General features: G+C 39.3%; 1 long non-coding RNA gene across 1 annotated transcript in view; it reads right to left on the reverse strand.

Moving 5' to 3' along the window:
- Positions 1-21456, reverse strand: part of LOC132597207 (uncharacterized) — a 37969-nt gene extending 16513 nt beyond the window's left edge. The window contains exon 1 of the long non-coding RNA XR_009563623.2: positions 21074-21456. This is a non-coding gene — a long non-coding RNA (uncharacterized lncRNA). The remainder of the gene's footprint in view (positions 1-21073) is intronic.
- Between the last annotated feature and the right edge of the window lie 655 nt (positions 21457-22111).

Here is a 22111-nt window from a genome sequence, read left to right on the forward strand (position 1 = left end):
CACTAGAGTTAAGGAATAGACACTTCTAAAAGTGAAAACGTTTAACACTCTTGGAGGGTTAAATTTAATACCTATCATAGGAATACACTATTTGCCAAATCTGGGCTAGGACCTGCAGGTCGTAGAGGTAGGTATCGGTGAAGATGAAGGAAACACAATCCCTAGCCACCTGAAACCTGTCTGGTAGGAAGAAAAGGTATATAAACAGATAGTTACACCACAATGTGTTATATGTCATAATAAATAATACATTATAGGGACTTCCCTGGTGGTACAGTGGTTCAGAATCCACCTGCCAATGCAGGGGACACAGGTTTGAGCCCCACTCTGGGAAGATCCCACATGCCGTGGAGCAACTAAACCCGTGCACCACAACTACTGAAGCCCGCGTACCTAGAGCCCGTGCTCCACAACAAGAGAAGCCACTGCAATGAGAAGCCCACGCACCGCAACGAAGAGTAGCCCCTACTTGCCCCAACTAGAGAAAGCCTGCGCGCAGCAACGAAGACCCAACACAAACCAAAAATAAATAAATTAATTAAAAAATATATATATATATACATTATAAGTTTTTTTATAAAGCGATTTCTCAAGGTATTAGCAAAGACTTCACTGTGAGTGTGACTTTAGAGCCGGGCCTTGGAGGGTCAACTGAAGTTCCATATCAGGGAAGAGGGGTCAAAGAATTACAGAGAGAGTGGTCTGCACGAGGGCAAAAGGGCCACAAACTGCCCTGCTTGGCAATGGGGAAACAATTGGCCTGGCTACAGGGTGTGTAGTGCACGTGAGAATCACAGAACTGATAAGAAGATATGATGGGAGATGACAGCCAGGTGGCCAAGGACTTAACAGCTGACTTTAAAAGATTAATTTCTTTTAGTCAAAGGAAAGATAGGGGAATGCTGGAACTGGGATGACAGGTCCAGATTTGTATTTTCTAGAGAATACTCTGGCAACAGCACTTCTTGGTGAATCCACTTAATTTTCCTTAAGAACTATGTGGAAAGCTGTACCTGGGAAATGGGAAGGCAGGAAGGAAAATTGAGACACATCAGAGCATGGGATACTTTGGCCTAGTATCATCCTGCAGGGGACTTAGAACAAAACAGGTGTTCAGCGTGCATGAGGGAGATGGAACAGGAGGCAGAAAGAGAATTTTAGCAAATGTGAAGTTAAACACAGATGTTTTTCCTTAATATTTATTTATTTACTTATTTATTTATTTATGGCTGCGTCGGGTCTTAGTTGTGGCATGTGGGCTCTTCGTGCGGCGTGCAGGCTTCTCTCTAGCTGTGGCGCATGGGCTCCAGAGCATGAGGGCTCTCGTTGTGGCATGTGGGCTTAGCTGCCTCGCAGCATGTGGGATCTTAGTTCCCCAGATTGAACCCACACCCCCTGAATTGGAAAGCAGATTCTTAACCACTGGACCACCAGGGAAGTCTCAAACACAGATTGTTTTAAAGCAGGGTTGGCAAACTATGGCCTGTGGGCCAAATCCAGCCTTCTGTCTATTTTGTCCAGCCCAGGTAAGAATGTTTCTATATTTTTAAATGATTGGGGGGAAAAAAACCCTCAAGTATAATATTTGTGACAAGTGAAAATTATATAAAATTCAAATTTCAGTATCTGTTAGTAAAGTTTTACTATAACACAGCTATGCTCATATGTTATGTATCATCTTTGGCTGCTTTCACACCACAGCAGCAGAGGTGCATACTTGTGACAGGGACTGTATGGCCTGAAAAGCCTAAAATATTTACTGTCTGGCCCTTTAGACAAAAGGTGGCAGGGATGTCCAAAGAAAGCTGTAAGTCTAGACATTGGGAAGCCAGCCCTCTGCCTTCGTCCTGCTGTTGGGTTCCGGAAGGTATGTGTGACCTGAAAGTGGTGCTGCATAGGCTTTGCAAAGACTGGGGGATTTGCTACACTGGTCTATTCAGGCCTTCGGGGTATACATCTTTCTCTGACAGACTCCATCCCTACTCCCCAGTTTCCTGCACCAGAGGTCCACGACCCAGAATCCATAACTTTGAGTACAACTATTAGCATTTATGATTCAGCTGTCTTTAAATAAAGTTTACAAAAGGATTTGATGGGCTAGTTTGGGAATTTATGAAAATGCTCTCCAAGCTGCAGACACTGATGTGACAACGAACTTCTAAGTAGAGCCTCTTTGTAAATTGTGGACCTGTATGTACATACTGGCTTAGAGTATCGTGGAATTTTCATTCGTGTGGTTGAGCCTAAGTCAATGTGACTTAATAGTGTTAAGGCTCATAAACGATGACTAGGGCCTGGAAGCACGCCAGTAAAGGTTTCCTGATTACTACATGCTGACTACTTCAGATTATTGTTGGAAAGCTAGTGAATGAGGCAGACAGGATGTAACACTAGAGATTAGTTTTATGAATTAGAATTTATCACTGATTTCAAGTTATGTCTGGAAGAAAAGATACTGGGGTGGGGATTAACTAAGGTACCGATTAGTTCATAAGACTTAAACCTAAATGCCTTTATTGATAAAAATTTATAAAGAACTACTCTGCAAAAACATTTCTAGTTTTTACGCTTAAAAGCATGAAATGTTCTACAGAATTGTTTTTTAATCCGTTGTAGAAACACTTAGATAGAGTGCTTATGAGGTGCCTAAAGCCATGGCTGGTCCTGGTGATACAAAAATAGGTAAAACACAGTCCCTTTCCTCAAAAAAAACAAGTACTCTTACAGAGAGAAAACCAGAAGAGAAAAGCAAAATTAATAAATTCATTCATTCATAGATAAAATGAAAGTATTGTTCAGTTCAGTTTTGACACAAAGGGAGTAGTCATTTCAAGATAAACATGCTAATGTTTATAAAGCATCTGGAGTTTCTTAGCAGAAAGACTAAACAAATACAAAATTATCAAAGACCAAGTCAATCTTTATTTTTAATTCTGGTCACAGTAGAGGAAAAAAGACTTAGGTGGTAACTTTTGGTCATTGATCCTGAAATTGGAAAGGGCAATTACAGTCATCAGAATCTGAGGGGGATTGGACCCACCACAGATAACAGAATCCATGGACGCTTGAGTCCCATATTTGCCCTCGGTATCCAGACTCCAAATCTATGGATTCATCCAACTGCAGATCCAGATCATGAATATTACATGATCTGCGGTTGGTTGAATCCACAGATATGGAACCCCGTAGATACTGAGGGCCTGTGTATTTATTGAAAAAACTGAGTATAAGTTGCACCCACTCAGTTCAAACCCATGTTGTTCAAGGGTCAGCTGTATTATTCAAGATAAGCTACCACATGCCAGTGATCAGAATCCTGATTTAGTTAAATCTGTATCCCCAGAAGTTAATACCATGCAATATATACAAAAAGGGCTTACTATGTTTGTTGAATAAATGTTTTACTACTTTATTGTGAACCTAAATTTTGAATGTGTTTGTAAAATATAATTCTGAAACTGGTTTTAGGAAATTCTAGCCTATGGTCATAATAAGAGTATTTTGGCTGCATTAAGTTACAAAGCAGGGCTTCCCTGGTGGCTCAGGGGTTAAGAATCCACATGCCAATGCAGGGGACGTGGGTTCAAGCCCTGGTCCGGGAAGATCCCACATGGTGCAGAGCAGCTAAGCCCGTGCACCACAACTACTGAGCCTATGCTCTAGAGCTCGCGAGCCACAACTACTGAGCCTGCGCACCACAACTACTGAAGCCCGCGTGCCTAGAGCCCGTTCTCTGCAAAAAGAAGCCACTGCAATGAGAAGCCCACACACCGCAAGGAAGAGTAGCCCCCACTTGCCACAACTAGAGGAAGCGTGCGCGCAGGAATGAGGACCCAACACAGCCAAAAATAAATTTTTTAAAAAAAGTTACAAAACAGTGTGAGGCCAGAAGATTGCCCCTGACGATTATTAACCCTCTGTATTGAGCAAGGCAAAAGGAAGAAAGTTCCCAAACTCAACCCATCATTTGAATTTATTATTCTGTACCACTTTGATAAGGATAATGGGACTTTCTGAGACTCTTGTGAAAAGAAACTGCTTTAAAATATCCAGCATGAGCATAATTAACTCTTTGTTAAACTAACTATAACAGTCATAATAATAAATTCTAATAGGTGTAATGTAATATGATATCATAATGTCATATACAATGGGAAGATATGTACTATTTTTAATGTGCTTACACAGTATCTGGGACATAACAATTGCTTAGAATGTAATATTTTATTGTTATCCACACTTACTGGAAGAACAATGGTGCAAATAAACTAAACTATTTCTTCTGAAACTTGGGATTAATTGTATAAATTTTCATTCAGCAATAGATTTCTTTACTTGAATTCAATCTGCCCTTGTTGGTTTCATTTTTTATTTATTCATTCATTCATAACGTATTCATTAAAAACCATTCATTCGAGCAAACATTTAGTGAGCTTAATCAATGTTGTCTTCCCTTATATTTTTAGGGCTGGACTAAACATTCAAATATATCTTGATCCCTACTCTCAAGGAGATCACAGTCTACTAGGGAAGCCAGACAAACAAATCAGAGATTAAGCTGTCTGCCATGATATAGGTATGCTTGTGTACGGTGAGGTAGAGCTTCCAGTCCACAATTCAGTGTTAAGCTTCCTTTAAAGAGGCAGTGCTTGAGCAAAAATTTTAAGAAATTAGTAAAGTTTAGCAAAGTAATGGAGGTAGGAGCCAGAATCATTCCAGGGAGAACATGACATTTTTAAAAATACAATTTTTTTTTTTTTCTGAAGCAACGAATACATGTTGGGTGTCTATTTGGCTCCTAAAAATCTGATTTAGAGACAAGGATTCATTGTATCAATGGGGTGATCCCAGGAGACACTGGGTGGACCGTGGGAAAGTAAGCTGGGAAAGGAGAGACAGCCACAAAGGTTACTTTATCAAGTCTGTTACCACTGTGGTAAATACAGATGAATGGAAATCAGTTACATTGGGGAATTCTGGGAGTGATATAGGACACAGGCCTTAGAGTTATCTAACAAGAGGAAGGAAGTTGGATTACTCATTCGTGCATCAGTTTTTGATATTTGTTGGTTGAGGACAGCTAGAGGAGAAAGACATCAGGCAGCTGGAAGTCACTCTCACTAAAATGGTAAGGTCTTGGGATAGGGTGGCGGGGTGGGATCTCAAACACTACTTGCTGGGTTTGGCAGACCTAGAAATTAGACTGATGGGCAAGGATGGACAATGAAGAGGTTTTCATATAGTGCCTGTGAACTTGAACTTTCTCCTTAACATTACAAGAGCTTTTGAAACGTTTTTTAAAAGAGGTAAGGGAAATAAGTTTTGGTTTATAAAGTCGTCTTCTGCTAACTCTTTGGAAAATGGACCAGAAGGGGCTAGGCTAATTTAGAAGCTACTGCAGTTCTCCTCACAAAAATTATGCTGGCTTGGAGAAGCTTCAAGATAGCGGAAGAGTAAAATGCGGAGATCACCTTCCTCCCCACAGATACACTAGAAATACATCTACATGTGGAACAACTTCTACAAAACAACCACTGAACGTTGGCAGAAGACCTCAGACCTCCCAAAAGGCAAAAAACTCCCCACGTACCTGGGTAGGGCAAAAGAAAACAAAAAAAAACCAGAGACAAAAGAATAGGGACGGGACCTGCACCAGTGGGAGGGAACTGTGAAGGAGGAAAGGTTTCCACACACTAGGAAGCCCCTTCGCGGGCGGAGACTGCGGGTGGCAGAGGGGGAAAGCTTCAGAGCCGCAGAGGAGAGCGCAGCAACAGGGGTGTGGAGGGCAAAACGGAGAGATTCCCGCACAGAGGATCGGTGCCGACCAGCACTCACCAGCCCGAGAGGCTTGTCTGCTCACCCTCCGGGGCGGGCGGGGCTGGGAGCTGAGGCTCGGGCTTCGGTCGGAGCGGAGCGCAGGGAGAGGACTGGGGTTGATGGTGTGAACAGAGCCTGGAGGGGGCTAGTGCGCCACAGCTAGACGGGAGGGAGTCCAGGAAAAAGTCTGGAACTGCTGAAAAGGCAAGAGACTTCTTCTTCCCTCTTTGTTTCCTGGTGCGTGAGGAGAGGGGATTAAGAGCGCTGCTTAAAGGAGCTCTAGAGACGGGTGAGAGCCGCGGCTATTAGCGCGGACTCCAGAGACGGGCATGAGACGCTAAGGCCGCTGCTGCCACCACCAAGAAGCCTGTGTGTGAGCACAGGTCACTATCCACACCTCCCTCCTGGGAGCCTGTGCAGCCCGCCACTGCCAGGGTCCCATGATCCAGGGACAACTTCCCCGGAAGAACACACAGAGTGCCTCAGGCTGCTGCAACGTCATGCCAGCCTCTGCCGCCGCAGGCTCGCCCCGCATCCATACCGCTCCCTCCCCCCGGCCTGAGTGAGCCAGAGCCCCTGAATCAGCTGCTCCTTTAACCCCGTCCAGTCTGAGCAAAGAACAGACGCTTTCAGGCGACCTACACATAGAGGCGGGGCCAAATCCAAAGCTGAACCCTGGGAGCTGTGAGAACAAAGAAGAGAAAGGGAAATCTCTCCCAGCAGCCTCAGAAGCAGTGGATTAAATCTCTACAATCAACTTAATGTACCTGCATCTGTGGAATAACTGAATAGACAATGAATCATCCCAAATTGAGGAGGTGGACTTTGGGAGCAATGATATATATATAGTTTTTTCCCTTTTTTCTCTTTTTCTGAGTGTGTATGTGTATGCTTCTGTGTGTGATTTCGTCTATACAACTTTGCTTTTACCATTTGTCCTAGGGTTCTATCTATCTGTTTTTTGTTTGTTTTATTAGTATGGTTTTCAGCACTTGTTATCATTGGTGGATTTGTTTTTTGGTTTGGTTGTTCTTTCTTTTTTTTTAATTACTTAAAAATTTTTTTAATAATTATATTTTGTTTTTTATTTTACTAAATTTTAAATTTAATTTTACTTTATCCCTTCCTTCCTCCCTCCCTCCCTCCCTCCCTCCCTCCCTCCCTTCCTCCATTCCTTACTTTCTTTCTTTCTTTCTTTTTTCCTCCATTTTATTCTGAGCTGTGTGGATGACAGGCTCTTGGTGCTCCAGACAGGTGTCAGGGCTGTGCCTCGGAGATGGGAGAGCCAAGTTCAGGACATTGGTACACCAGAGACCTCCAAGCTCCACTTAATATCAAACGGCGAAAATCTCCCAGAGATGTCCATCTCAACGCCAAGACCCAGTTCCACTCAAGGACCAGCAAGCTACAAGCTGTACATCCTATGCCAAACAACTAGCAAGACAGGAACACAACCCCACCCATTAGCAGAGAGGCTGCCTAAAATCATAACAAGGTCACAGACACCCCAAAACACACCACCAGACGTGGACCTGCGCACCAGAAACACAAGATCCAGCCTCATCCACCAGAACACAGGCACTAGTCCCCTCCACCAGGAAGCCCACAAAACCCACTGAACCAACCTTAGCCTCTCGGGGCAGACACCAAAAACAACAGGAACTACGAACCTGCAGCCTGCAAAAAGGAGAACCCAAACACAGAAATTTAAGCAAAATGAGAAGACACAGAAACATACAGCAGATGAAGGAAGAAGATAAAAACCCACCAAACCTAACAAATGAAGAGGAAATAGGCAGTCTACCTGAAAAAGAATTCAGAATAATGCTAGTAAAGATGATCCAAAATCTTGGAAACAATGGAGAAAATAAAAGAAACGTTTAACAAGGACCTAGAAGAACTAAAGAGCAAACAAACAATCATGAACAACACAATAAATGAAATTAAAAATTCTCTAGAAGGGATCAATAGCAGAATAACTGAGACAGAAGAACGGATAAGTGACCTGGAAGATAAAATAGTGGAAATAATTACTTCAGAGCAGAATAAAGAAAAAAGAATGAAAAGAATTGAGGACAGTCTCAGAGACCTCTGGGACAATATGAAATGCACCAAAATTCGAATTATAGGGGTCCCAGAAAAAGAAGAGAAAGGGACTGAGAAAATATTTGAAGGGATTATAGATGAAAATTTCCCTAATATAGGTAAGGAAATAGTTAATCAAGTCCAGGAAGCACAGAGAGTCCCATACAGGATAAATCCAAGGAGAAACACGCCAAGACACATACTGATCAAACTATCAAAACTTAAATACAAAGAAAAAATATTAAAAGCAGCAAGGGAAAAGCAACAAAAAACATACAAGGGAATCCCCATAAGGCTAACATCTGATCTTTCAGCAGAAACTCTGCAAGCCGGAAGGGAGTGGCAGGGTATATTTAAAGTGAAGAAAGGGAAAAACCTACAACCAAGATTACTGTAGTCAGCAAGAAACACATTCAGATTCAAGAGAGAAATTAAAACATTTAGAGGCAAGCAAAGCGAAGAGAATTCAGCCCCACCAAACCAGGTTTACAACAAATGCAGAAGGAACTTCTCTAGGCAGGATACACAAGAGAAGGAAAAGACCTACAATAACAAGCCCAAAACAATTAAGAAAATGGTAGTAGGAATATACATGTCAATAATTACTTTAAATGTAAATGGATTAAATGTTCCAACCAAAAGAAACACACTGGATGAATGGATACAAAAACAACACATATGCTATCTACAAGAGATCCACATCAGACCTAGGAACACAAAAAGACTGAAAGTGAGGGGATGGAAAAAGATATTCGATGCAACTGGAAATCAAAAGAAAGCTGGAGGGCTTCCCTGGTGGCGCAGTGGTTGAGAGTCCGACTGCCGATGCAGGGGACACGGGTTCGTGCCCCGGTCGGGGAAGATCCCACATGCCGTGGATCAGCTGGGCCTGGGAGCCATAGCCGCTGAGCCTGCGCATCTGGAGGATGTGCCTGTGAGCCATGGCCAATAAGCCTGCGTGTCTGGAGCCTGTACTCTGCAACGGAAGAGGCCACACAGTGAGAGGCCCACGTAACGCAAAAAAAAAAAAAAAAAAAAAAAAAGCTGGAGAAGCAATTCTCAATCAGACAAAATAGACTTTAAAACAGACTATTACAAGAGACAAAGAAGGACACTACATAATGATCAAGGGATCAATCCAAGAAGAAGATATAACAATTGTAAATATTTATGTACCCAACATAGGAGCACTTCAATACATAACGCAAATGCTAACAGCCATTAAAGGGGAAATCAACAGTAACACAATCATAGTAGGCGACTTTAACACCCCACTTTCACCAATGGACAGATCATCCAAAATGAAAATAAATAAGGAAACACAAGCATTAAATGATACATTAAACAAGATGGACTTAATTGATATTTACAGGACATTCCATCCAAAAACAACAGAATACACTTTTTTCGCAAGTGCTCATGGAAAATTCTCCAGGATAGATCATATCTTGGGTCACAAATCAAGCCTTGGTAAATTTAAGAAAATTGGAATTGTATCAAGTATCTTTTCTGACCACAACGCTATGAGACTAGATATGAATTACAGGAAAGAAATCTGTAAAAAATACAAACACACGGAGGCTAAACAATGCACTACTAAATAACCAAGAGATCACTGAAGAAATCCAAGAGGAAATCAAAAAATACCTAGAAATAAATGACAATGAAAACACAACGACCCAAAACCTAGGGATGCAGCAAAAGCAATTCTAAGAGGGAAGTTTATAGCAATACAATCCTACCTTAAGAAACAGGACACATCTCAAATAAACAACCTAACCTTACACCTAAAGCAATTAGACAAAGAAGGAAAAAAACCCACAAAGTTAGCAGAAGGAAATAAATCATAAAGATCAGATCAGAAATAAATGAAAAAGAAATGAAGGAAACAATAGCAAAGATCAATAAAACTGAAAGCTGGTTCTTTGAGAAGATAAACAATATTGATAAACCATTAGCCAGACTCATCAAGAAAAAAAGAGAGAAGACTCAAATCAATAGAATTACAAATGAAAAAGGGTAAGTAACAACTGACACTGTAGAAATACAAAGGATCATGAGAGATTGCTACAAGCACCTATATGCCAATAAAATGGACAACCTGGAAGAAATGGACAAATTCTTAGAAATACACAATCTTCCGAGTCTGAACCAGGAAGAAATAGAAAATATGAACAGACCAATCACAAGCACTGAAATTGAAATTGTGATTAAAATACTTCCAACAAACAAAAGCCCAGGACCAGATGGCTTCACAGGCGAATTTTATCAAACACTTAGAGAAGAGCTAACACCTATCCTTCTCAAACTCTTCGAAAATATAGCAGAGGGAGGAACACTCCCAAACTCATTCTACAAGGCCACCATCACCCTGATACCAAAACCAGAAAAAGATGTCACAAAAAAGGAAAATTACAGGCCAGTATCACTGATGAACATAGATGCAAAAATCCTCAACAAAATACTAGTAAAGAGAATTCAACAGCACACAAAAAGGATCATACACCATGATCAAGTGGGGTTTATCCCAGGAATGCAAGGATTTTTCAATATATGCAAATCAATCAATGTGATAACCATATTAACAAATTGAAGGAGAAAAACCATATGATCATCTCAATAGGTGCAGAGAAAGCTTTCAACAAAATTCAACACCCATTTATGATAAAAACCCTCCAGAAAGTAGGCAAGAGGGAACTTACCTCAACATAATAAAGGCTATATATGACAAACCCACAGCCAACATCATCCTCAATGGTGAAAAACTGAAACCATTTCCACTAAGATCAGGACTAAGACAAGGTTGCCCACTCTCACCACTATTGTTCAACATAATTTTGGAAGTTTTAGCCACAGCAATCAAAGAAAAAGAAATGAAAGGAATCCAAATCAGAAAAGAAGAAGTAAAGGAGTCACCATTTGCAGATGACATGAAAGTATACATAGAGAATCCTAAAGATGCTACCAGAAAACTACTAGAGCTAATCAATGAATTTAGTAAAGTAGCAGGATACAAAATTAAGGCACAGAAGTCTCTTGCATTCTTATACACTGATGATGAAAAATCTGAAAGTGAAATTAAGAAAACACTCCCATTTACCATTGCAACAAAAAGAATAAAATACCGAGGAATAAACCTACCTAAGGAGACAAAAGACTTGTATGCAGAAAATTATAAGACACTGATGAAAGAAATTAAAGATGACACAAATAGATGGAGAGATATACCATGATCTTGGGATTGGAAGAATCAACATTGTGAAAATGACTCTACTACCCAAAGCAATCTACAGATTCAATGCAATCCCTATCAAACTACCACCAGCATTTTTCACAGAACTAGAACAAAAAATTTCACAATTTATATGGAAACACAAAAGACCCCGAATAGCCAAAGCAATCTTGAGAAAGAAAAATGGAGCTGGAGGAATCAGGCTCCCTGACTTCAGACTATACTACAAAGCTACAGTAATCAAGGCAGTATGGTACTGGCACAAAAACACAAAGATAGATCAATGGAACAGGACAGAAAGCCCAGAGATAAACCCATGCACATATGGTCACCCTATCTTTGATAAAGGAGGCAAGAATATACAATGGGGAAAAGACAGCCTCTTCAATAAGCGGTGCTGGGAAAACTGGAAAGCTACATGTAAAAGAATGAAATTAGAACACTCCGTAACAGCATACAGAAAAAAAACCTCAAAATGGATTAAAGACCTAAATGTAAGGCCAGACACTATCAAAATGTTAGAGGAAAACATAGGCAGAACACTCTGTAACATATTTCACAGCAAGATCCTTTTTGACCCACCTCCTAGAGAAATGGAAATAAAAATAAACAAATGGGTCCTAATGAAACTTAAAAGCTTTTGCACAGCAAAGGAAACCATAAACAAGATGAAAAGATAACCCTCAGAATGGGAGAAAATATTTGCAAATGACACAACTGATAAAGGATTAATCTCCAAAATTTACAAGCAGCTCATGCAGCTCAGTATCAAAAAAACAAACAACCCAATCCAAAAATGGGCAGAAGACCTAAATACACATTTCTCCAAAGAAGAGATACAGATTGCCAAGAAACACATGAACGAATGCTCAACATCATTAATCATTAGAGAAATGCGAAACAATACTACAATGCGATATCATGTCACACCAGTCAGAATGGCCATCATCAAAAAATCTACAAACAATAAATGCTGGAGAGGGTGTGGAGAAAAGGGAACCCTCTTGCACTGTTGGTGGGAATGTAAATTGATACAGCCACTATGGAGAACAGTATGGAGGCTCCTTAAAAAACTACAAATAGAATTACCATACGACCCAGCAATCCCACTACTGGGCATATACCCTGAGAAAACCATAATTCAAGAAGAGTCATGTACCAAAATGTTCATTGCAGCTCTATTTACAATAGCCCAGAGATGGAAACAACCTAAGTGTCCATCATCGGATGAATGGATAAAGAAGATGTGGCAAATATATACAATCGAATATTACTCAGCCATAAAAAGAAGCGAAATTGAGTTATTTGTAGTGAGGTGGATGGACCTAGAGTCTGTCATACAGAGTGAAGTAAGTCAGAAAGAGAAAAACAAATACTATATGCGAACACATATATATGGAATCTAAAAAAAAGAAAAAAAGGTCATGAAGAACCTAGGGGCAAGACAGGAATAAAGATGCAGACCTACTAGAGAATGGACTTGAGGACATGGGGCGGGGGAAGGGTAAGCTGGGACAAAGTGAGAGAGTGGCATGGACATATATACACTACCAAATGTAAAATAGATAGCTAGTGGGAAGCAGCCGCATAGCACAGGGAGATCAGCTCTTTGCTTTGTGACCAGCTAGAAGGGTGGGATAGGGAGGGTGGGAGGGAGGGAGACGCAAGAGGGAAGAGATATGGGGATATATGTATATGTATAACTGATTCACTAAAGCAGAAACACACCATTGTAAAGCAATTATACTCCAATAAAAACGTTAAAAACAAACCAAAAATCATGCTTGCTTGAACAAAGGTGGTGACAGGGGGGATACAGTAGAGTGGGTGGTGTAGAAATATATTAAGGTGAGGAATTCTGAATTCATGTGGAAGGAGGAGGAGATGGAAGAGGCAGAGGAGATTCCAGGTTTCTGTCTTGAAAAACTAGATAGAAGGCAGTTCCCTTCACCCAAATTGAGGATTCCAAGAGGAGGAAACAAATGAGGAAATGATCAGCGAGATCAGATTTGGAAATTCTGTGTGTGCAGTAGGCTGTATAAATCCAGAAATTAACAGATATTTCTGAAATGGAGACATAGCTTTGAGCTTTCTCAGAGTATAAATGGTGGTTGAAACTTAACACATTGTCTACGGAGGCTCTAGGCTCCTGGAAGATGAAGAAGTTAAGGTCTAGTGGGGAGCAAGGCAGGTAAGCAATTATGGGATGGAAGTATTGGCATAAAATGCCATAGGAGACTTAAATTTTAGGGGAAGCAAGAAAACTCGACCCAGAGGGTCTTTTTACGTCAAACATGAAGGATGAATCTGTATTGATTAGTGGAGTGACTGGGGACTGGAGCATTGCTGGCAGGACCACCTGTTGCAAAAACAAGTTAAGAGGGCAAATCATTGAACTTGTGATAAGTTAATATACAACCAGGCTAAAGTTTGCTTTATTGCTGAATAAAGGCACTCCCTGAAAGTGAATGTGAACTCCCTGAGTGCAGGAACAATCTGTATCCCCAGTAGCTAGCACACATTAGGTGCTCAATAAAAGTTGGTTGAAACGATGGGGTCTGTTCAAATAAATAATGTAACGTAATATAACACAAAATAATTTCAGAAAGACTACTATCCTACTTAACTGAGAGAAAAACTTGTAATCAGGTCATTTTATTCATTCAATAATTATTTAATTCACTACTATACAAATTGCAAGCCGGGGTATCTATTCCTCAAGTCCCGGTAAGAACACCCAGCAGGCAAACAGTGTTTACCTGCCTTCCTTAGTTAATGGAAACAGCAGTCCATTGAAAAGGCCTCTGATTCAGACTTTTATTTACATAAACAGGCTCTTCCCTTAGTCCTGATTAGAGACTTCCTATTATAAACATATTCAATCTAAACTAGCCCACCTACTATTTGCCTTAATTTGTTGCCCTGACCTCTAGTAACTTTGTTATTATTTCCCTAACACCTAATATAGCACCTGACTCAGAGTACTAGTTGTGTAATAAGTATATGTTAACTAACTCTCAGAAATTAGGTGACTTATGGTTAAAATGACGACTTCACATTCAGTATTCTAAAGTTTTCTGCATCATGGTGAATCTATCATTTTTGACCACATGGAAATCTTTCTTCAGTCTTCTTGTAAAGGTACTACTATTTTGCTTTAGAGATCTACCCCTCAGTCACTAGATACAGTTATGGAAAGCACTCCTAAGCTACACTCCCTCTCCTGGCCAAGATATGGGAACAGGACCATGGTAGACAAAGCCTATACTTTTTAAATGTAATGTGAATAAAATGACACAGGAAGTGAAGACGGTAGGTCCTTCTTACTCTACTCTAACTCATAAATACTTTTTCTTAACACTGGGCCTTCAGATTTCTTTTTGACTTATGAGCTACTCCATAAATTGGAATAAATTTTATTTTAGCTTAACTCATTCAGAATTAGATTCTGCTGCTTGTAACCAAAGGATTCTAATCGCACGTAGTTCTAAAATTCTGAGACTTACTTTAGTAAGAGGAGAGAGAAAAGGGGAGCAGAAAATAACGGAAGCACACTGAATGGAGAGGCAAAGCAAATATAAAACCGAAAGATAAATTTTACCAAACTAATCTTTTTTTTTTTTTTTAACCAAAAGATGAGTTGTATATTTTTTAATTATTAAGTGTGAGCCTGCAGTTACTGGCTTTCAAATTTGGTGAGCGTAATGATCACGTGGGACACTTGTGTAAATGTAAATCTCCAGGCCCTGCACCCAGAGGTTCTGATTCTGTTGGTCCATGTGGGGCCTGGGTATATGCATAATTACAAGCTTCTTAGATGATTCTCAGGCCATGCTTTGGAAACCACTGCTTTAGGTTCTACTGTATATGAAAAGTGGCAGTTAATCAGGTCTGTGAGCACAGCAAAACAGGCCTGATCCCAGCTCAGTTTTGCTAAACAATCCCAAACTTCTAGTTTTGCTAAACAATCCCAAACTTCTAGTCACAACAACAGTCTGATGAAATGTTCTAGCTTTGCCAGTGACAATGGTGGCCTATCAAGTGGATTGCAAGATATATGTATGCATAATAAAACAACGAAGGCTAATTTTCAATTTTCATTTTGCCAAACAAGGGCCAATGAAATTACAAGAGGGAGAACTTAGAAAACTAAAACCATCATCTTTATTTTATAGTCCAGTTTTTGTTATTTAGAGAAAAGCACCTTTCATATGGGTATAACTTTATTTCCTATTGATCTTTTATATACACTTGTGTTCATTCAAAATACCACCATCTGCATGAGAAGAAAATCTTTATTATAAAGGGTGAAAATTCATTATTACAGAGAATTCCTTAAAGTTGAGGTGGGGTGGTGCCAAGACATTAATTTTTTTTTTTAAGACTTTGATTTGTTACTGGACCAACCCTACAAGTAAAGTTATCTATCGAGCCAACATATGTACATACCATGTAATGTCCATAGATTTACTGGAAAAATTGAGTTTACTTTTTCAAAAGCCAAAACAGTGGGTCCCATGTGGTCCTACCTTAGTATTTGTACACAACAAAGAATTCCAAATACTTTTCAAAAAATGTGGTTAATGCTTTTACATAAAATCTTTATATAAAAACTATAAGACAAATATGTTATAGGAAATGGCAAAGGTGTGTCTGTGTTTGTATGCAATGACAATTTTTGGTTACAATATTTTTTCAATATTTTATGATATTTAGCTTGTAATAATTTAGTTTGTAATAATTGTTCGATTATACCATAGATGCCATGCAAAACTTTCATCCTGGAAACAAAGAATAGTATTTTTAAATTCCTTTTAAATTTTTTAAATTCAGTTCAACATGATTAAATTGTTAATTGGAAACCCACAAGATGCTCATGACTCCACTAGACACTGGGGAAAAAAAATGTATAAAGTGACAGATTTTATAATACAACTCTAAAAAGCAAGAGATTCAAAAGTAGATTTTAAAAACCAGCAGCTTGCCAAGGCATGGTAAAGATGACTATTCACGGTTGTAGAACATGGAACCCAACACACAGTCCTCAAGGAAGTCCATGTAATAGCACTAAAGTTAACAGAAGACCTCTGTTCTCTGTCCTACTTCCTGCACATGACACTCACGAGGTTTACATTAGGGAGGAAAATGTGCAGTAAAAACTAGTGTCTGAGCACTGAATTAATATTTAGGAATTAGTCATGGACTTGGAGAAGCACTTTTCATTATTTATACACAAGCTTACTAATCATAGGATCAAAGAAATAAACACTAAACTTTTTTATTAGAAATTCAGGCCTAAAAAAAAGTTGTTTTGCTCTATGCTGCTGGTACATGTGACAATCACAATAGACCATGTGGGCTATAACTTTCACCAAACATTTACCAAACATTCCCTTTTTGCAGCAGAGAGACGACTAGGTTAAAGGGGAGTTATCTTTCTTGTAACCCTTCTTTGCACTATTTTTCATTGGTCTTTGGCTTTTCCTTCCTGGTAATCTTCATTTATCTGATAATCCTTACTTTTGATGATAATTCTCAGACTGTGGAGAGCAGGGGTAGGTTCAGTTGCTTCCTTCATTAGCAACAGGAATATGGGAATTTTTAATTCAATTCAGCATGACTCAGCAATTGCTTATTGGATATCCATGTGATGCTCAGTACTCCATTAAACACTAGGAAGGATGCAAAAGATGTATTACAGGATTCCTGCCCCCAGGAGCTGGAAATACTATTGAAAGGTAGGTAAATAAGAACCAGATGGAGGACTACGAGATAACAGGTGAAGCTTTGGGAATGAGGGTGTTGATGGTGGCAGTGCCCCTTAGCAAGGAGCTGTCCTGTGTTATTAGACTTGGTTTTTGTTTTTTTCTAATTAATATATGCATAGTATGTCTCTTGGCTTATACTTGCTTTTAATGCTCAAGAGAATAACAGTAGGAATATTCTTACGAAAACCAGGCAGGACGGTATTCAGCAGAATAGAAATTTGCAAATTATGGGTAGATGGTTGTCTCTCAGTGCTAGGAGAAGGTTGGATTACATAAAGCGGATGTGGATAATAAAGGAAAGGAATTCCATATCTGTTGGAATGTACACCTAGATGATTCTCCTGTCAAAAAACAGTGATCTTCAGACTCCTTTAACCCTGAAGCAAATTTAAATGAAAATAATACATGGTTTGCCATTTCAAAATCTTGACCAACCAGAGTCAAACGCAGAATTATCAGTAATGAGTAATAAACTGAGAAATGAAGTTAGAAGGAGAAGTATAAAATGGAATTAAGCCCCAGGGAAATGATCTTTCCCCAGCTTGGAGCTAGGACAGCCTTAAGTATCTTCTGGACGTTGTCTGTTTTTCACGAGGATCCCAATCTTGTCATCTGCTTTCCCTCTGCTAAAAGTGATTGACTAACTGGAGGTAAAAATCAGTTTGGTACTACCACAAAAATGATAGGTTTTTACGTGTTAACTTTATTCATGGTTGTGTGAGAGCCATCTGGTTCCAGAAGAAGATGCTATAGAGCTTTTGCATAGTTTTTCTGGGTGAAGGAGGCAACTGGAGATGGAAAACAGCTCACTTAGAGCCCATGGGTCAGTTTAAACTATTTCATAAGCAATAAATTAAACGATGCTTCAGCAAGCAGAAAGGCTTGCTAAAGAGTGGGAATTTGCTATATAAAAAGAGGGTGACAAACATTAGAAGACTAAATAATCAAGATAACAAAATACTGTTACTGGGAAATTCTGAGCAAGAGTTTACCGGCTCAAACTTTTTTTGTTTTAAAAACAACAAAAAAATATAAGGCCCAGAGGTCACACATTAGTGTATTTGTGGAGGGAAATTATGAAACTAGATGAAGGCAAGATTTCTCAGCTTTCGGTCTGGGGCACTTTGCATCACACTGGTGGTTTCCAACTGGCAGCATCAGCATCATGTGAGAACTTGTTAGAAATGCTACCTCTTAGTCACCGCCCCAGACCAATGAATCGGAAACTCCAGGGGTGATGCCCAGTAAGCTGTGTTGTAACAAGTTCTCCAGGTGGTTCTGATGCACATTAAAGTTTGAGAACCACTGCACCGCCATGTGGCTCTGTCACAGAAGGCTGGAGAGGCTGATTTGGACCAAGACTGTACCTATGCAGTCAGAAAGCCAAGCACCAAGCTGGAACATTCGTGGGAGGAATGAGGCCTCACTCTGACAGGGGAGATGGACTTTTGGGTTAAATAGTAAAAGAAGTAGAAGGTTAATAGTAGAAGGGAAATTCCAAATTCAGGATCTAAGTAAGAACTCCAATTCTCTAAGAACTACGGGGTCTTTTATGGCCTAAGCCTTACTTCCACCTTAACTCCTTCAGTAAAAGTTTCAACTGTGTGGATTTGGGAACTGTAAGGGTGTATTTCTAATTTTATAATGAAAACCAGTAGAAGAAGAAAAAGTCACTTTTCAAAATTGACCTATTTTGCTTCCTGTGTTAAACATAATTATTTTGAAAATGAAAAACCTCTCTAAATTTAGTTTATGTAACATATGGAAGATTAAGGGGAAGGGAGGAAAGAAAAACTCAGAGATGAGGCAAGGTTGAGTTTGCCTATTTTACATTATTACTGTAAAATTCCTTCGCCTTGAAAAACACTCAAGTTTCTTTTCCATGTGACTCACTAGCAAACTTCTGTTCCTTAGATGTGGATCCTGTATTGTGTGGATAGGGATATCAAATAACCAAAATATGAAAAAAAAAAATCACAGCTTATATTTAGTGTAAGAATAAGGAACTAAACAAGTAGAAAATCCCCTTTCATGATTGAGAAACTAATGTTAAGCTTAGCAATATTAGTAGCATTAAAATACTTAAAAAAAATACTTTTATGTTATGTCCTCAGGATATCCATGAATAATGAAAGCTACAACCAACACTGCTGCCATTAGTTAAATGTGGCTCACACAAAGATCTTATAAACTGCTTCTAAAAGCTACACTACGTTTCACTCATTTCCTTTTATCCCCCTCTATCCTTTTTAAAGACGTGGACTCATTTTTCTGGATAATACCTTTTAAACTCTTTATCAAATATGTACTCAGTAACTATCAACTACTGTAGGAAAATGCAACTCAGTACCTGACACCATAATATACAAGATAATTATCAGGGTCATACACTCAATTTGTCAGATAGTTTTGTATTTACCACCCATAACTGAAGCCATTTCCATAGGAGAGATTGTAGGTACAAAGAGAGTAAGAATTTTGTTAGGAGATAACTGTGAAATAAAATGAAGACCTTGTAGTAAAAAGTTTGTTACTATTTAAGAATGTTTCTTCTGGTCTTTGTGTCTTTCCTTTGCAAAGTATACTTTATTTTTAGATGTGCAGATATAATTAGAACCCAGTGTTTTATGTTTCCAAAATTGTGGAAAAGAATGCTACTTATGTACTTAAGTATTTAGGGCTAACACAATGATACGGTGCTCAAATCTCTACAAAGCTTGCCTGAACAGAAAACTGATGCTTCAGGCATATAACAGGGTGGTGCCGGTGTGTTTGCTGAGATAGTTCTCAAGACTGTTTTTCTTTCAACACAAGCAGTCTTTCAAGTGTACTAACAAACTCCACATTCATAAAAGTGTCCATGAAAAGTAGAGAATATCATGAAGTGTACTGAATCTAACCTGCACTGATATAGAAAAGATACTGACTTGTTATTTTCTACTCTGAAGTGTAAAGTTAGCAAGAGATTGAGAAAAGGAGCTGTTTGTTTAATAAAATAGTTACCATCTTGAGAACTGATCCAGCTCTCATGGATAAAAAGTATAATTGTGTGAACAAAGTAAAATATTGAAAACATCTAATTCTCTACTGCACAGCAGTGACCACTATACAGCTTAATCTCTCTCCTCCAGTGAATACTCAGTATGACAGGCCAGGTTTCTGGTTTCTGAGGCAGCTACTCAATGACTAGCAATTTAAATTCATTCCTACAACTGAATTCATAACAACTTCCCTACCAGAACCCTAGAATCAAGTTATATTGTTATGATCAGACAGTGTTAAAGAAAATAAAATGCATTTTTAATAATTCCTCTTCCATCACAACTTTTTTTCAAGTCTCTGATACAAAGTTACTTCCAAATACACTTTATGAGAACAATCAGACTATTTTCCTCATGGTCAGCAAACTCTTTCATTTATACTATTCTGTTATTCCTCTTTCTTATACTTGTCCTTCCTCTTCCTCAGTATTGCTGCTGTAGGCACTCTGAAAAATTTTCAAATACCTAATTAATGATTCTAAAGATCTTTGTCTTATTTCTATTACCTTGAGGAAAAATGGAAAAGCAAGGGGAGTCCATATTTGGGGTGAACCTATTGTGTCAAATACAAAGATGTGGAATTCTTACAAATAGTCCTTGTGATTGCTATAATCATAAGAGGTAGCTGTTATTGTACCCATTTTGCAGAGGAGGAAATTGAGGCCCAGAGAGACTTAGCAATAGCTATGGGGTAAAATGGTGTTTGAACCTAGTTGTGTGTAACTCCATAGCTCATGCTCTTTGTAACCTAAGTAAAATATTGCCCCTGGAATTTTTACTAATGTTAATTATACCTTTATATAAAAATACTTGTATTTAATGACTAATATTTTCAAAGCACTATCGTATACATCATCCCATTTCAAGGCAGCTGGTAGAATGGGGTGCTTGTTGTGGGGTGTTGTGAGGAATAGCAATAATGTATATAAAGTATAATATCCAATGTAAGACAAGTGCTCAGTAGCTATTATTATTATTATTACTGATCCTCCCAGCAAGCTTAGCAGTTAAGTAGTACGACTGTCATCATGCCCCCCGACAGACTTTTCCTACAAAGATTAATCCCGTTCACGTTATACTCCACAAGCAAGAATTACTTTAAAATTTTTATTTTTAAGGCATTTACTTACAGGAATCTTAAAACCCCATATTCAACTTCAGTTTGTTGGCAATGCAGGCAGGCAGGCAGGGAGCAGAAGGGAAGCAGGTGTGAGACGGGCTTACAATCTTTCCCAGCCGAGTCAGAACTGGAAATTTTGCCTTCCTTCTCCAAAATGAGACTCCTTTCCACTGCACCAAAGTGATACAGGAGGATTTTCTTTCTCCTAAGTGTCACCATCCTCTTCTCACAAAGGATAATGTAATGGCGAGCCCATCCTTCAGTTCCTTGCCTGCACAGGGAGGGGGTGCCCCCTGATATCGGTGCAGACCACACTAGTTTACCGCGTGAGAGCCGTTATCATGACGCAGAGGATGGTTCCGGTTTGACTTCTGTGGCCGCATTCCTGCTCTCCGGATAGTAGGCAGAGAAGTGCAAGAAAAGTACTTGGTATCAGTGACTCACAGCAAGACAGGAAATGTCAAGCGGGTCCACCCTTCCTTCCTGCCCTCCCGACCAGCTGAGTTGCAGAACCACAGGCCACAAGGAGCCTAGAATCTTGGGGAGCAGGGCTAGAGCCACAGACAGAGTCTGGGCCACTGCGGTGGGCTCGCCGAATGGATTAAAACGTCAGGACCCAGCTGCCAGGAAAACATGCTCTATTCATCCTAGAGAGCACTGTTTCTGTTGAGATTTCTCTTTTCACTTTTATGCAGTATCTGCCTGGTATATTCTGGCCCTCGCATTGTTCTTAAACAGTGGGCTTGACACAGTTAATTGAGTGGTCCTCATTTATACTCTGTTTAAAAAAACACGCAAGAAATGATATCAATCATCATTATCAAGCAACGCCTTCACAATGCAAAACGGCAGTGTCTCTCCAGCAAAATGTAAACACATCTACAGCAGTGTTTTGAACCTAGTGTAAAATTGCTTCAATAAAGTTACATTATGTTTCTCTTCATGAGAGCAGCAAATGATTATCATGATGATAAAGGCTAACAATTATTACATTAAGAACTGCCCTAAGCACTTTATATATTTTAAGTCATTTAAGTATTACAAATAC

The sequence above is a fragment of the Globicephala melas genome, chromosome 4 (assembly GCF_963455315.2).
Source record: "Globicephala melas chromosome 4, mGloMel1.2, whole genome shotgun sequence".
Classification (NCBI taxonomy): domain Eukaryota; kingdom Metazoa; phylum Chordata; class Mammalia; order Artiodactyla; family Delphinidae; genus Globicephala; species Globicephala melas.